A 14,497-nucleotide genomic window follows, 5' to 3' on the forward strand; every position below is an offset into this window, starting at 1 on the left:
ATTCCTGGGGCTTCTCTCCATAGCCGTTGGGTTTCCTACGGGGGCTGGAACCAACCACTGCAATCGTGGTGGCTCAAAACACAGCTTGATTCTCTGACAGTCCTGAGGTCAGGAGTCCAGCTTGGGCCTCATGGGGCTGAATCCAGGCGTGGGCAGGGCTGATCCCTCTGGAGGCTCCTGGGGCTCCACGGGGCTCCCCCCTTTTCCAGCTTTTAGAGGCGCTGCATCCCTGGCTCACAGCCCCTCCTTCCATCCTCACAGCCAGCGGAGCAGGCTGTCTCTCTCCGGTCTCTCTACCTCTGACCCTCCCGCTCCCTTTTATGAGGGCCTTCACCGAGTGAGATGATGCCTCCACAGGCCCTGGGCCAAGGAGTGGACACCCTGGGGGCTGAGTAGCTCCAGGGGTTGGGAACATTCTGTCTGGGCTCTTGGCACCCTGTCTCTGTGGCCTCGAGACAAACTGTGTACAAGGCTCTTATGAGCTGGGTGGGCCTGGGGTCTGGGGAATGCCGGGCATGGCCAGCAGGCAGACACCGGGCCCCTCCATCCCCTAGGGGACCAGACTGAGGCCCAAGCCTCAGAAGGTGGGTCCTGCCTGGTGTCAGGGGCACAGGCCAGCCCCGGGAGACTGCACGGGGCAGAGAGGCCCCTTCAGGCCGGGTCTGGGGATTCCGTCCAGAGAAGGGCTGGAGAAAGCTGGGAGGCACTGCAGAGGCGTCAGTCCATGAGTCCAGGGCCGGGGGTTTGTGAGCTGTCAGGCCTCATGCCATGCTCTCTCCTGGCCATGGTATATGGCTTCAGGTAGGTCTTTGAGCTGCCCCAGCCCCCCAGCCAGCTGGAAACTGGGTCATTGCAATAGGAGCCGATAACCAGGGAGCACGACTCGTGGCTGGGCTGTGGGGATCAAGGTGGACCCTGGGGCCTCAGCATTGCTGGAGTGTACACAGCCGGGGTTGGGGCCCACACAGGAGATCAAAGCTCCCCCAGAGGCCCCCTCAAATCTGTAGGCGTACGGGGAGAGAGGTGGCTCCAGGCAGGAGCCAGCCTGGGACCCCCTCACAGCTGCAGAGCTCATGGGCAGCTGTGGGGGAGCAGGTGAGCATCCTGGCCCAGGAGGTGAGACTGGGCACCAGGTGGGGTCCAGGCAGCGGGAAAGAGCAGGCAGGTACCCAGCCAGCCCTTGAGATCCCAAGTGAGATGCCCTCAGCCCTCATCACATCATGGGGCCACGTGGAACTGCGTGCTGGGGAAGAAGGGAAGAGAAGGCTCCGGGTGCCCACGTTAGCTCCCAGCATATGTGGACTAGTGTCCTTAGAGTTCAGGTTCTGTTATCAGTTGAATTGTGCACCCCCCACCCCCAAAAAAATTCCAAAGCTGAAGTCATGACCCTGAATCTCAGTGCAGAATCTGTGTGTAACCGGCAGGAGGAGTTAGTTAAGGGAAGGCTGCCCGGGAGCAGGTAGTCTTGATGAAGCAGGACTAGGGGCCTCATGCGAGGGATGCTTGGACACAGACACATGGGGAGGGGCTATGTGAAGGCAGAGGCAGAGTTGGGGTGAGGCCTTTACAAGCACAGGGTGACCGGCAACCCCCAGGAGCTGGGAGACAGTGGGGTAGGGGGAGAGAGGTGGTCCCTGGGCAGGAGCCAGCCTGGGACCCCTGATGTCTGGCGTTGTTCAAGTCTGTGCTACTTTAACTGAACACAGGCATTGATTTTTAATGTTATTGCAGAAGACATACCGATTGTCCATGTTCCTCCCTCAGGGGTCAGGGGAAAACCGAGTGTGGACACTGTCATCAGCTCGGTGTGTGGCTTCCCAGGGGGCCGAGGGGCTGGGCTGCAGGGGACCTGCGAACCAGCCCACCCAAATGCACACTTTGAAGCCCCGGTCCCCTCATGCCATCCGTTTGTCACAACCAGCAGACTAGAGATGTTTAGGACTCATACCCGTGCTCCGATTGCATTGGCTCGGGTTCTCTGATGTCCGAGAGTCCCCCGTGATGTCCGGGCCTCCTGTCTCCTGAGCCCGCCTAAGCTGTGATATTTCTTGCCCTGGGCAGTCAGGAGGGGTTCATTGGCTGTTTTTCTTGTGGTTATCAGCCTGGGAGGTGGTTTTGGAGAGAGGTCCTTAGTCCACACCCACCTTTGTGGTTCTCCTGTGAACTCGGGTCACATATCCTCGGGATCCAGGTCCTGGAGGGAGACCCCAGGACACACACCCAGCATCTCTAATGTATTTCACATTGTTGATAACTGGGCTCTTTCGTTTCCTAAACTTGTTTTGTTCTGGTGTTCTGTATGTTTTACTCATATTTTACGACCTTTAAAAATGAAAGGATGCCACCTGTATCTGTAATTCTAAATGAAGCGTCTCCTTCGTCCTGCTTTTGAACTTTAAAGAGAATCATACTATGAAAAAAAATTAAAGGAAAACCTCAGATCTCAGAATCTGAAAACAAAAAGTAACATTTTTGTGTCCTTAAAAAAAATTACTCAAGTGTTTGGTCATTCATATTGAAAAAAAAAAGTGCCCTTTCTCGAATTTCAGAAGTTAACACTGCTTTTAATCGCTGGTGGCCTCTCTCTAGGACATTTTAAAGGAAATTGCATGTTCTTTAAACTGAAAAAGGCAGCACTTTAGCTGAGATGAGTTTAATAGAGGTTTACGCATAGCCATGGGTCTCACTTGGGCAGTCCTGCCTCCAGGGGATGCTAGGTGACGTCTGGGGTGTCTGTGGTCTAGGGGGGCTCCTGGCATCGAGGGGGTGGGGCCAAGGAGGCTGCCCCACACCCCACAGCAGCCAGGATGTCCCCCCAGACATCCTGAGGGGGGTCCTCAGGAACCCAGAGGGATCCAGGAGATGACCAGTGGATGTCAGCAGCCTCAGGGGATGGAGCAATCCTGCCCTATGCTGACAGAGCCCACCCCTATGTGTGTCTGTGTCCAAACGTCCCCTTTTTGTAAGGACACCGTCCTGTTGGCTTAGGACCCTACTTACACCTGCAACAGCCTTATATCCGAACAAGGTCACATTGTGAGATTCCGGGGCTCAGGTCTTCACGTGTGGATTTGGGGGTCGGGCTCAAGCCCCACCACTACCATCTCTTCACACAGGGGACTCGCCACTGCCGAGGGGGTCTTTACCTTGTCAAGGTCACCTGGATTCTAGTCCTGTCCTTGCCGGCATCTTTGCGTCAGCACCAGCAGCCTCAAGAGGCAGAAGCAGCATTTAAAAGCTTCCTTTCAACTTGCCACCTCCATCCTGGGGCTGGCACGGTCTCTGGAGTGGCCTGGAGCAGCCCCAAGTGGCTGCCTCCTTGATTCCAGACACGGTGCCCCCGAGGACAGGCACATTCAGGGAGCCTTGGCCATGCCCAGGGCCCCCCGAAGCCAGCATGGGGGTGGTGCAGGCACTGCTGCAGTCAGGCACCTTGTTTTAAGCCCCCGAGGGGCCCAGCTGTGGCCTCCCTCTGGCCTGGGGTCCCGGAGTCCCGCAGTCCCATCGAGGCTACATTTTCAGAACAGCGTGTGTCCGTTACTTCCGGAACCTTTGGTTGCCAGTAGAATATTGAAAGTGAAAGTGACAGTTGGCTGAGTCGTGTCTGACTCTCTGCGACCCCACGGATTGTAGTCCATGAAATTCTCCAGGCCAGAATACTGGAGTGGATAGTCTGTCCCTTTTCCAAGGGATCTTCCCAACCCAGGGATTGAACCCAGGTCTCCTGCATTGCAGGCAGATTCTTTATCAGCTGAGCCACAAGGGAAGCCCAGTAGAATATTAATGCCCTCTTTCATCTCAAAAAGGACACGGGCACTGTCTCTGTGTAGGGCACTCCGGCCCTGACATGGGTTTGCGGAAATATGACATGCTTCGAGGTTCTAGATGCCTTACAGGGCTCAGTCCCCATGGAGCTGGGCCCCGTCAAGGATACCTGTAGTCTGGTGCCCCTGAGTTCCCTACTTGCAGATCTGGGTGGAGGAGGGCATACTGGGAATGCTGAGGAGGAAAGGGGCTGGTAGGGGTAGCCAGGGCTGCTCAGAGACCCCCAGTTGGACAGACAGAAACTGGTCCTGACTTGAGTGTGAGAGGAACACAGTGTCAGAAATGGTGCATTCCCCCAGGAGGAAGGACCTGCCCGCGTCCCCAGGCATCCCGCTCCCCGCCCCATCGTTCCCCTTGGTGTGGGGTCACACAGGTGTCCACTCACCTCTGTCCTACTACAACCCTGCTGGCTTGCAGAGAGAACTGATTTCTGGAGTGTTGCCCTCATTTTTTTAAAATGCATTTTTCAAACTTTTTACTTGAAATAATTACAGTCACAGAAAGGTACAGCGAAATACACAGGTAGTTGTGTACGTAACCTGGAGAAGGAAATGGCAACCCACTCCAGTATTCTTGCCTGAAGAATCCCATGGACGGAGGAGCTTGGTGGGCTACAGTCCACGGGTCGCAAAGAGTCGGACACGACTGAGCAACTTCACTTTCACTTTCACTTGTGTATGTAAGTGTTCTTGGCCCAGCCTCCACCAGTAGTGACACCTGGTAACCGTGGCACTGGGACCCTACAGCACCTGGTACCAGAGCCCCAGAAGGAAGCTGATACTAGAGTAAGCAGAGTAACTAGATTAACTAGGTACTAGTATGTACAGATAGTAGTTGGATACAAGAGTCGGCAAAGGGCTGACTCATTGGAAAAGACTCTGATGCTGGGAAAGATTGAAGGCAGGAGGAGAAGGGGGTGGCAGAGGATGAGATGGTTGAATGGCATCACTGACTCAATGGACATGAGTTTGAGCAAACTCCGGGAGAGGGTGAAGGACAGGGAAGCCTGGCATGCGGTAGTCCAGGGGTCACAAAGAGTCAGATACAGTGACTGAACAACAACCAGAGTAAGTGGATGGCAACTAGATTAACTAGGTACTAGTGCACACAGATAATAACTAGACACCAGAGTAAACAGATGGTAACTAGATCACCCTGGTACTAGAGTGCCCAGAGAGTAACGAGATCCCAGGAGAGCCAGACGACAGAATGGCTGCCCTGTAGAGCATCATCAAGTCCAGGATGCTGCTACTGGCCCAACCCCAAAGCCCACTCGGCTCTCCAGGTCCATGCACACTTCTGTTTGTGTTTCCCTGCCATCCGGTCACAAGCACAGATGTGAGTCACAGCTCCCCGGGTCAAATTACAGGAGGATGTGGGCTCCCTTCCTGCCCCCCCTGCAGGCCTGCCCTCACCTGGATGCCCTCCATCCTGGGTGCCACTTCCACCAATGCCGTGGGTGCCTGAGGACCAGGCAGATTCCAGAGCAGGTGGTGGGAAGATTGAGAACACAGCAAATGCACTGTGTGTCTGAAAGTTTGTTCTGATTATCTTTTCTGTTTCCCTCACTCCTTTATATTCTGATGTATGGTGCTGATTAAAGCAGGTCTCAGAGCCTAGGACTTTCATACAAAAAAGGTTGGGGGGTGTGTTTATGGAAACATTCACAGCTACATCGTACTACCGATGAGGTGTGTGTTGATGAGCGGTGACCGGTGACATGGGGCAGCTCTGTGGCTGGGCAGAGGGCACTGGCGATTGGTGCTAAACCCTCTAATGAGGACAGAGGCTCCCTAATGATGGGAGACGGTCAACACACAGATCCAGGCGGCCTAGGAGAGCTTTGCACACGGGAGATGCGAATGTGGTTGGTCCTCAGCTGGAAATGCGATTTATCCTCCAGTTGCCATCACTCTGACAGGCGATCCTGGGGTTTCACACTCTTCATGAAACACAGTTTCACATTCAGAGAATGAAATTCTGGATGGTAGGGAGATAGACACCTCCCAGCACCATCCCACTTCGTTTTGGCAAGATTGTTGAGCGAAGTCGTCTGGTCCTTATCGAAAGAATTAAGAGCCTAAATACACCATGGTTCAGGTCATAAGCTGAGCTGTGAACCGTGGCAAATACAAAATATGACTCGACTAAATTAACTAGACGCTTGCAGTTTTCATCTCTTAACCAGATTTACGATGGCCTCTTCTGTCCAATGACAGCTTTGGATGGACACAAAAAGTAGAACCCAAGCTTCTAAACAGGCCCTGAGTCGGGGGTTGGGGACAGGAGAATTTCATGGGGACAGGGTTACAGTTTGGGAAGATGGAAAGTTCTGGAGATGATGGTGGGGATGGTTGCCTGACAATGTGAATGTGCTGAGTGCCACTGAACTGTGTACTCAGAGAGTAAATTTAAATTATGAGTGTTTTACCATAATTTTTGAAAACTGCCCCGTGTAAGAATTAGACACAGAAATAAATAACCCTTCTCATCCACCTTGAATCTATACCATGGAACTGAGGTATACCTGCCAGATGAGAGGCAAGTGACAGTCCCTCTGCCTCTGGTGTGCAGCCTGGTTCCCACCGGGAACTCCCAGCCTGGAGTGAGGACCTGGCGCGGTGCTGCAGTCCTGGGTCCTTCGAGCAGCTGTCGACAGGGAGGGGCGGCCAAGGTTCTAGGGGACTTAGAGAGGCAGAATCTTTGTTTTTGCTCAGTGTGTCTTGTGAAAAGTGAAAGTGTACGTCTCCCAGTTGTGTCTGACTCTTTGTAACCCCATGGGCTGTAGCCCGCCAGGCTCCTCCGTAGAAATCTCCAGGCGAGAATACTGGAGTGGGTTGCTATTTCCTCATTCAGGGGATCTTCCTGATCCAAGGATTGAGCCCCAGCCTCCTGCATTGCAGGCAGATTCTTTACAGTCTGAGTCACCAGGGAAGCCACTGTGTCTTGGGTGGAATGGAAACAAGGTTGCGGAGACCCTGAGAATTTGAGTTTTTGGTGTCCCGTCAGAGGGCCGGCTTGGAGCCTGGGGGGACTGGAAGGGGACGGTCAGCGCTGTGTCCGTGTGGACAAGCTGCAGACAAAGAGGAAAGTTACTGCCTGGAACAATGTGAGATAATATGATAGAGGACCTTGAAGAAAACAAATAAAAGACGGTTGTAGATTACCGAGGTCTGGGAGAAGAACAAGGAAACAGAAAAAAAGCAAGAAAACAAACCCTCACAGCGGCGCTTGTTTGAAATGCAGATGACACTGTGCAGCCTGCCCTGAAATGCCTAATAGTTAAAATGAAAGGCTTTTTTTAAAAAATCAAAGGCAAACAGGATGGAAACTCAACGGGGCCTAATCCTTGACTCTTTGTTGAAGAGACACTGCAGTGCGCCGCCCTCTCCTGGTCTGGGGATGTGGGGATCTCCATGGAGTGGGGGACGCAACGACAAGAGAACAACTGAAGGGGGGCTGCGGCGGGGTCACGTTCCCGGCAGGGTGTCGGCTGCCCTCTGAGCCGAATAGTGAACACAATGGGAGGTGTCCCACTTGGTATGGGAAATGCTTGCTGGTAGGGATGAATTTAGAGAAAAAATATTTTTTATGTGGTAAAATATACATAACATAAAATGTACCATTTTTAAGTGCACAGCTCGGTGGCATTAAGCACGTTCACACGGTCGTGCAACCAGCTGCACTGTCATCTCCAGAACGTTCTCATCTTCCCAAACAGAAACTCTGTCACTATGAAACACTGACTCCCCAGTCTCTGGCACCACCATCTACCTCCTGTCTCTGTGGATCTGACTCCTCTAGGACCTCCTGTGAGTAGAATCAGTGTGTCCTTCTGTGTCTGGCTTCTCTCACCGAGCATCACGTCCTCAGCGTTCATCCCTGTTGTAGCAGGTGTCAGAACCTCCTTCCTTTTTATGGTGCAGTAACATTCCAGTGTGTACATGGACCACATTGTGTTTATCCGTCACCCATCCATGGACACTTACATTGCGTCTACCTTTTGGCTGTCCTGAATGGTGCTGCTAAGAACATGGGTGTGCAGATATCTCTAAAAATTCCCTAATCTCCCTTCTTTTGGGTCTGTACCCAGGAGTGGGACTGCTGGAGCATATGGCGATTCTATGTTTAAATTTTTGAGGAACCTCCAGACTGTTTCCACAGCAGCTGTACCATTTTACATTCCCAGCATTCATGGAAGAGGTTTCCAATTTTCCTGCATCCTCATCAAGTTGTTATTTCCTGTGTTGTTGTTTAGTATTTGTCATCCTAATGGCATGAGGTGGTATGAGTTTTTGAACTCCGTTCTTAGTAATATGACCAGGCTCAATATTTTTTACTTCTATAAAGGTGGGTTTGGAAATACGTAAAATGGGGATTAGAAAGCATGGGTAATTTTCTTATTCCATAGTCCACAAAGGCAATTTTTTTCAAAGGCTTAAAACTACACACATTGATTATCTCATAGTCCTTTACAGTCCTGCAGGTCAGGAGTCTAACATGGGTCTCTCGGGCTGAGATCCAGGTGTGGGCAGGGCTGTGCCTCTTTCTCAAGCTTCTAGAGGCATCTCTGTCCTTGTCTGGTCACACACTTGTCTTGCCAGGGGTACCCAGAGTGCTCTATAGACAGGGTCTGTGGCCAGGTATTGTAGCTGCTGCCCAGTTAGCATTTCATCTGCAGGGCTAGTCCCTGGTCAGGACAGCACTGTGAGTGGCATTGAGTCCCAAGCCCGGTGAATGACTGACTTTTCAGGAGCCAAATGCACACGGCTGGTTACTTACGTGCTCGACTGGACCCGTCTCGGATCTCAGGAAGGAAGGTTTTGGGTGAGGAGAAAAATCAAGCTGTTTGCCAAAATCAGTTTGGGAATGCCAGGAGATGGCAGGCAGGGTGGCTGGGCGGGGTGGGGGACGATGGGGTGGGCTGACATTGGGAGCTGGCGAAAGACGTCATGGGATATGCTTCCTCACCCCGGGCTCTCCCCTCCTCGTGCTGTGGCCCCTTGCCGGAAGGGCAATGCTGACCTACGAGGGGAAGTTCAGGAGATCTGTCTGCTACAGACGGCTGCCTTTCATTTGTTCAGACACCAGGTGGAGGGCGCACACTGGGTGCAGGCACTGGGCTTGTCCCGAGGACACCCCAGGGAGAGATCTGACCCAGGCTTGGCTACTTCCAGGACTCCGGCAGGGATGCAATTAGTCTATGGCTGTGGGTCTCCCCCGAGGGGCACTCTGCTCCCCTAGGACACAGGGCCATGTCTGGGGACATGTGTGGTTGTCATGACTGAGGGTGCCCCCGGCATCAAGTGGGTGGGGGCTAGGGATGCTGCTCCATCACCCACAGTGCCTGAGACACCCCACTCCCCTCAGAAAATGACAGACCTCAGCATCAGCAGGACTGGGGGAGATGCCACTCTGGCATTAAACTGGTCAGCACACAATAGGATCAGTGCTAAGCAGAGCACACAGCTCCTTCACAGAGGTCAGTGGAGCCACGGATGACACCCGAGGTCAAGTGAGGAATCTGAGCTCCCAGGACAGCTGGCAATGGGGCAGCTGTAGGGAAGAGGGTTAACACAGTTTGGGAAACAGCAGTTAGCTCAGTGGCACCTGATGACTCCTTGGGGCCTGGATGGAGGCAGACACGGATCATGGAAGAGCTAGCATTGTATAACTGGTCTTAAAACATTTTACTGTTTACATGAAAAGATGCTCAACATCACTCATTATCAGAGAAATGCAAATCAAAACCACTATGAGGTACCATTTCACGCCAGTCAGAATGGTGGCGATCCAAAAGTCTACAAGCAATAAATGCTGGAGAGGGTGTGGAGAAAAGGGAACCCTCTTACACTGTTGGTGGGAATGCAAACTAGTACACCCACTATGGAGAACAGTGTGGAGATTCCTTAAAAAACTGGAAATAGAACTGCCTTATGATCCAGCAATCCCACTGCTGGGCATACACACTGAGGAAACCAGAATTGAAAGAGACACGTGTACCCCAATGTTCATCGCAGCACGGTTTATAATAGCCAGGACATGGAAGCAACCTAGATGTCCATCAGCAGATGAATGGATAAAGAAAGCTGTGGTACATATACACAATGGAGTATTACTCAGCCATCAAAAAGAATACATTTGAATCAGTTCTAATGAGGTGGATGAAACTGGAGCCTATTATACAGAGTGAAGTAAGCCAGAAAGAAAAATACCAATACAGTATACTAACGCATATATATGGAATTTAGAAAGATGGTAACAATAACCCTATATACGAGATAGCAAAAGAGACACTGATGTATAGAACAGTCTTTTGGACTCTGTGGGGGAGGGCGAGGGTGGGATGATTTGGGAGAATGGTATTGAAACATGTATAATATCATATATGAAATGAGTCGCCAGTCCAGGTTCGATGCACAATACTGGATGCTTGGGGCTGGTGCATTGGGATGACCCAGAGGGATGGTATGGGGAGGGAGGAGGGAGGAGGGTTCAGGATGGGGAACACATGTATACCTGTGGCAGATTCATTTCGATATATGGCAAAAACAATACAATATTGTAAAGTTAAAAAATAAAATTAAATTAAAAAAAAAAAGAACAATACAGGGAATTTCCTGGCAGTCCAGTGGTTAGGACTCTGAGTTTTCACTGTCAAGGGCCTGGGGTTGGATCACTGGTCGGGGAACAAGGATCCCAGAAGATTCGCATCAGGGCGAGCAAATAAATAAACAACTTTTTAAATAAAAGAAGAACAATACAGAAGTAACACAGGCCAAAGGCAATGGGACAAAAGGAACAAGATGGAATCCCACTGGCTCTTCCTTCAGTTCACCCACATCTGGCTGACATCAGCATGAGACAAGCTGGAGTCTATGGGGATGTAGGCACGTTCGGGTTTTGTTGTTTTAATCAGGAGCATGGTTCTTCTTGGGCTTTCGTGAATCTCAGGCATCTTCTAATAACGACCTTAATACTCATCTTTGTCAGACATGGTCATACCACATACCTGCTGAGTGCTGGCCAGGGCACCTGGGTGCCAGGCTCCAGCCAGCTGGCTGACTGGGTCATGAAGGCTAGTTCTCTGCTTTAGCTGAGCCAGTCTGGCTCTGCCAGGATCTGGCTGATCCTGCCAGGTGCTGAAGGGCATGAAAAGGGGATGTTGGTGGTCCCTGACCACACCTGCTCTGCCATCTCCTGGCTATCTGTCTCTTGATATCCGTGGGTCCCCACCTCTCTCAGCTCCTCTTCCTCTCCTTTCAAATAACAGCTATTTTCTCACACAGAGATGTTGAGCGGTCTCTCTGAGTCCCCTTTCATCTCACATCCTCAGGGCCTCGGTCTCCGTCCCCGAGTACTAATTAAGGTATTTTCCTAAACAAGCCCAGTTGCATCTCTAAAATGAGTTCTGGTGCCAGCCGGTAAAATTAATTTCTTTCCTAACCATCCTCTGTGATACAATAACAAATGACACGCCGTCTCTCTTCGGCGGGAGGTCAGAGTCTGGGGAAGACAAGTGTATAAACAAATAATTACATTACAGCGTGGACCAGCGAGGCTTCGCACAGTGGTGCTGCAGTGACAAATACCCCAAAGCTCGGCATCTATAAACAACTAAGGCCCATTTCTCATGGACACTAGTGGGAATGGGTTGAACATCGTTCCCCCCTAATTCACTACTACCCAGAATCTCAGAAAGTGATTTTGTTTGGAAACAAGCCTTTGCTGACATTAATTTATTGAGAAGAACCTGTACTAGATCAGGGTGGGCCCTAAATCCAATAGCTGGTGTCCTTATAAGGGGAGACACAGGGACACCAAGCAGGGAAAAGGGCCATGTGAAGATGGAGGCAGAAAGGGAGTGGTGTGTCTACAAAGTTAAGGACAGTCAGAGCCCCAGTAGCTGGGAGGGAGCAGCTTCTCCAAGTCCCCAGAGAGAACCAGCCCAACCCACGCCTCAATCTCAACATCTCCACAAATGTGAGCTCATGGATACCATTGTCTGCATCCAGGGGCACTCATCCACCAGAGCTGACAGGGTCCCTCTGCGTGTCACCGTCTTCCTCCATCACAGGCCCAGCTAGTGAGGCAGCCAGCATCAGCAGTAGAGCCAGTCCCCAGGGTGGACAGAAAGGGGAAATGGGGACATGCATACTTGCCATGGCACTCTGCTCATATGTCATCAAAGCAAGTGCCCTGACCACGTCTGTATCAAGTGGGCAGGATGTGGGCATGGAGGAGAGAGGACCACACAGATGGGAACAGTGCCAGTGAGCACCAAGCTTTAGGTTCAGACTGGCTGTGGTCTCAGAGGGAGAACCCAGCTTCCCGGGATAGGCTCCCAGGAGGGTTTCCTGAAACTCAAGCTGGGATTGGAGGGGGATGTGGCCTGGGGAGCATGGAAACAGGAAGGCAGGTGAGGCAAAGACGGAGCTTTGCCTCAGTGGACCAAGAGACACCATGCAGCAGGCACCAAACATGGTGGCTTAAAACACCACCTTCTGAAAGTTTTGTGGGTCAGGGGCCTGGGCATGCATGACTGGGTGTTCTGCTAGGGTCCCCATGGTCATTCAGGTGTCACAGTGGCTGTGTTGCATCCAAGGCTGGAGCCTTTCCCAAGTTCACAGGTCATTGACTGAACTTCTTTCCTGGCACTCGGGGCATCTTTCCTCCCCGTGAACCACAGGAGAGCCTTTGCAGTCTCTAGGGTACCCTAGTCTTTTCCTCTGCTAAATGGCTCCTTCTATCTGGCCAAGCCCAGCCACGATAATCTCCCTTGTAATTAACTACGGGTCAACTGACTAGGGACCTTCATTCCATTGGGAAAATCCTTTTGCCTTTGCCAGAGTATCAAAGGATCATATGGCAGGTTTTACCCATACTCAAGGGTGTGAGCTGTTGTGGACTGGCTTAGGACTCTGCCTGCCACAGAAAGACACTGACAGTGAGAGTGGGGGGAAGTCCAATGGCACCACAGCTAGAGGTGTGGCTGCTGGCTGTTGGCACCTGTGGTCTTGGTAGGAGCGATTAAGGATGTGCAGGTGCCTTTCTCTTTGGTTTTTTCCCTCAGCTCCCAGAGTCACAGCCAGCCTCCCCTCTATTTTATGCACTACAAGTAAGGCTCCTGAGTAACAAAAATATTGCTCTGGGTTACAGAGGGGTGAGGTATGGATAGCTTCTGCTGTGACTTCTCAGCTGCCTCCCAATATCCCTTCTCCCCCAAATGGAAGACCCCTGTTTTTAATTGGGAAGGTGGTTCCCAGAATAAAGACAGCTCTCCCAACCGACCTGCTCCCTAGGCATTACTGGGAGGGTCTGTTTGGACCCTATGTGGGATATGGGACAGAGTTGGTACAATGAAGGTCTAGGTGACTCAGGCCGTCCACTGCCCCTCGACCCCTGCTGTGGGCAGATGGGCCCCAAAGATGTCCACCCCTTCCTCTCTGGAAATTCCGTATATATCATGTGAGATGGTAGAGGGGACTCTGCAGGTGGGATGAGGTTAGCCACCTTAAGATAGGGAGGTCACCCAGCATGTGTTCAGTATGGATTACTGCTCAGTAACAAAAAGGAAGGCAGTCCTGATTCTCGGGTGGGCTCAGAGGCATCTCCTGGGTACTGTGCTGAGGGGAGAACAGCTCCAAAGGTTCCGGGCTGTGCTGTCGCCTCTATAGAGCATTCTCAGGATGACAAAGACAGAGAAGAGTCCTAGAGCCCAGGGGTGAGGCATGGCAATGGGGTGGGGGGCAGTCTATGTGGGCGGGGTAGCTGGAGGAAGCTCTCTATGGGTACAGAAATGTCCTGTAACTGGGTTTGTGGTTACAGGAATCTACACAGACTGTTCCCATGTCACTGTCCTGGTTTTTACACTATAGTTACATAAGCTGTAACCTTAGGAGGAAGCTGGGTGACAGGTACACTGTTTTTACAAATTTCTATACTGTTTTTGCAAATTTCTATGAATTTATAATTATTTCAAAATAATAAGTTGGAAACCCCCCAAAACCCTCCGAGAGCACATCCAACCCCAAGGGACTCTTGCGTGTCACTCTACCCTCACACCTTGGTCCTGACCTCACCAGGCTTCACTCAGTTCTTCTGTGCAGTTAGGCCCGATGCTACGCCAGAGCCTTTGCAGTTTCCTAAGCTCTGAAACTGAAAATTGGTGATGGACAGGGAGGCCTGGCGTGTGCGATTCATGGGGTTGCTAAGAGTCGGACACGACTGAGCGAATGATCTGATCTGAAGCTCTGAAAACTTGCTCCCAACCCATTTAGTCATCAGGTTTCAGGGTTAAATGTTATTTCCTTTATCCTGACCCCCCACCCCCTCACTCCAGACAAAGTTGTCTTTGTTATTCTCAGGGTTCCCTGCACTTTTCCTGTACAAACTTCTTTACAACCTGTATTTATCTTATGGTGCAGTGGTTAACACTCTGGACTCTGCAGCAAGACTTCCTGTTTTTAACTGTAGCTCTGCCTTAGACAGGTGATTTAACCTTTTTCTATCTTGGTTTCCTTGTCTATACTACGGCTGGGTGCAGTGATGCCCAATGATTCACGTCTGCTGTTATAATCCTTTCCTCTTATAGCTGAGCTGGGCCCGAGGTTCACTTTCACCAAGAGAACGTGGTCGAAGTAAAGCCAGGCCAGTTCAGAATTTATGCCTT

This window comes from Bos javanicus, chromosome 7, assembly GCF_032452875.1.
Source record: "Bos javanicus breed banteng chromosome 7, ARS-OSU_banteng_1.0, whole genome shotgun sequence".
Classification (NCBI taxonomy): domain Eukaryota; kingdom Metazoa; phylum Chordata; class Mammalia; order Artiodactyla; family Bovidae; genus Bos; species Bos javanicus.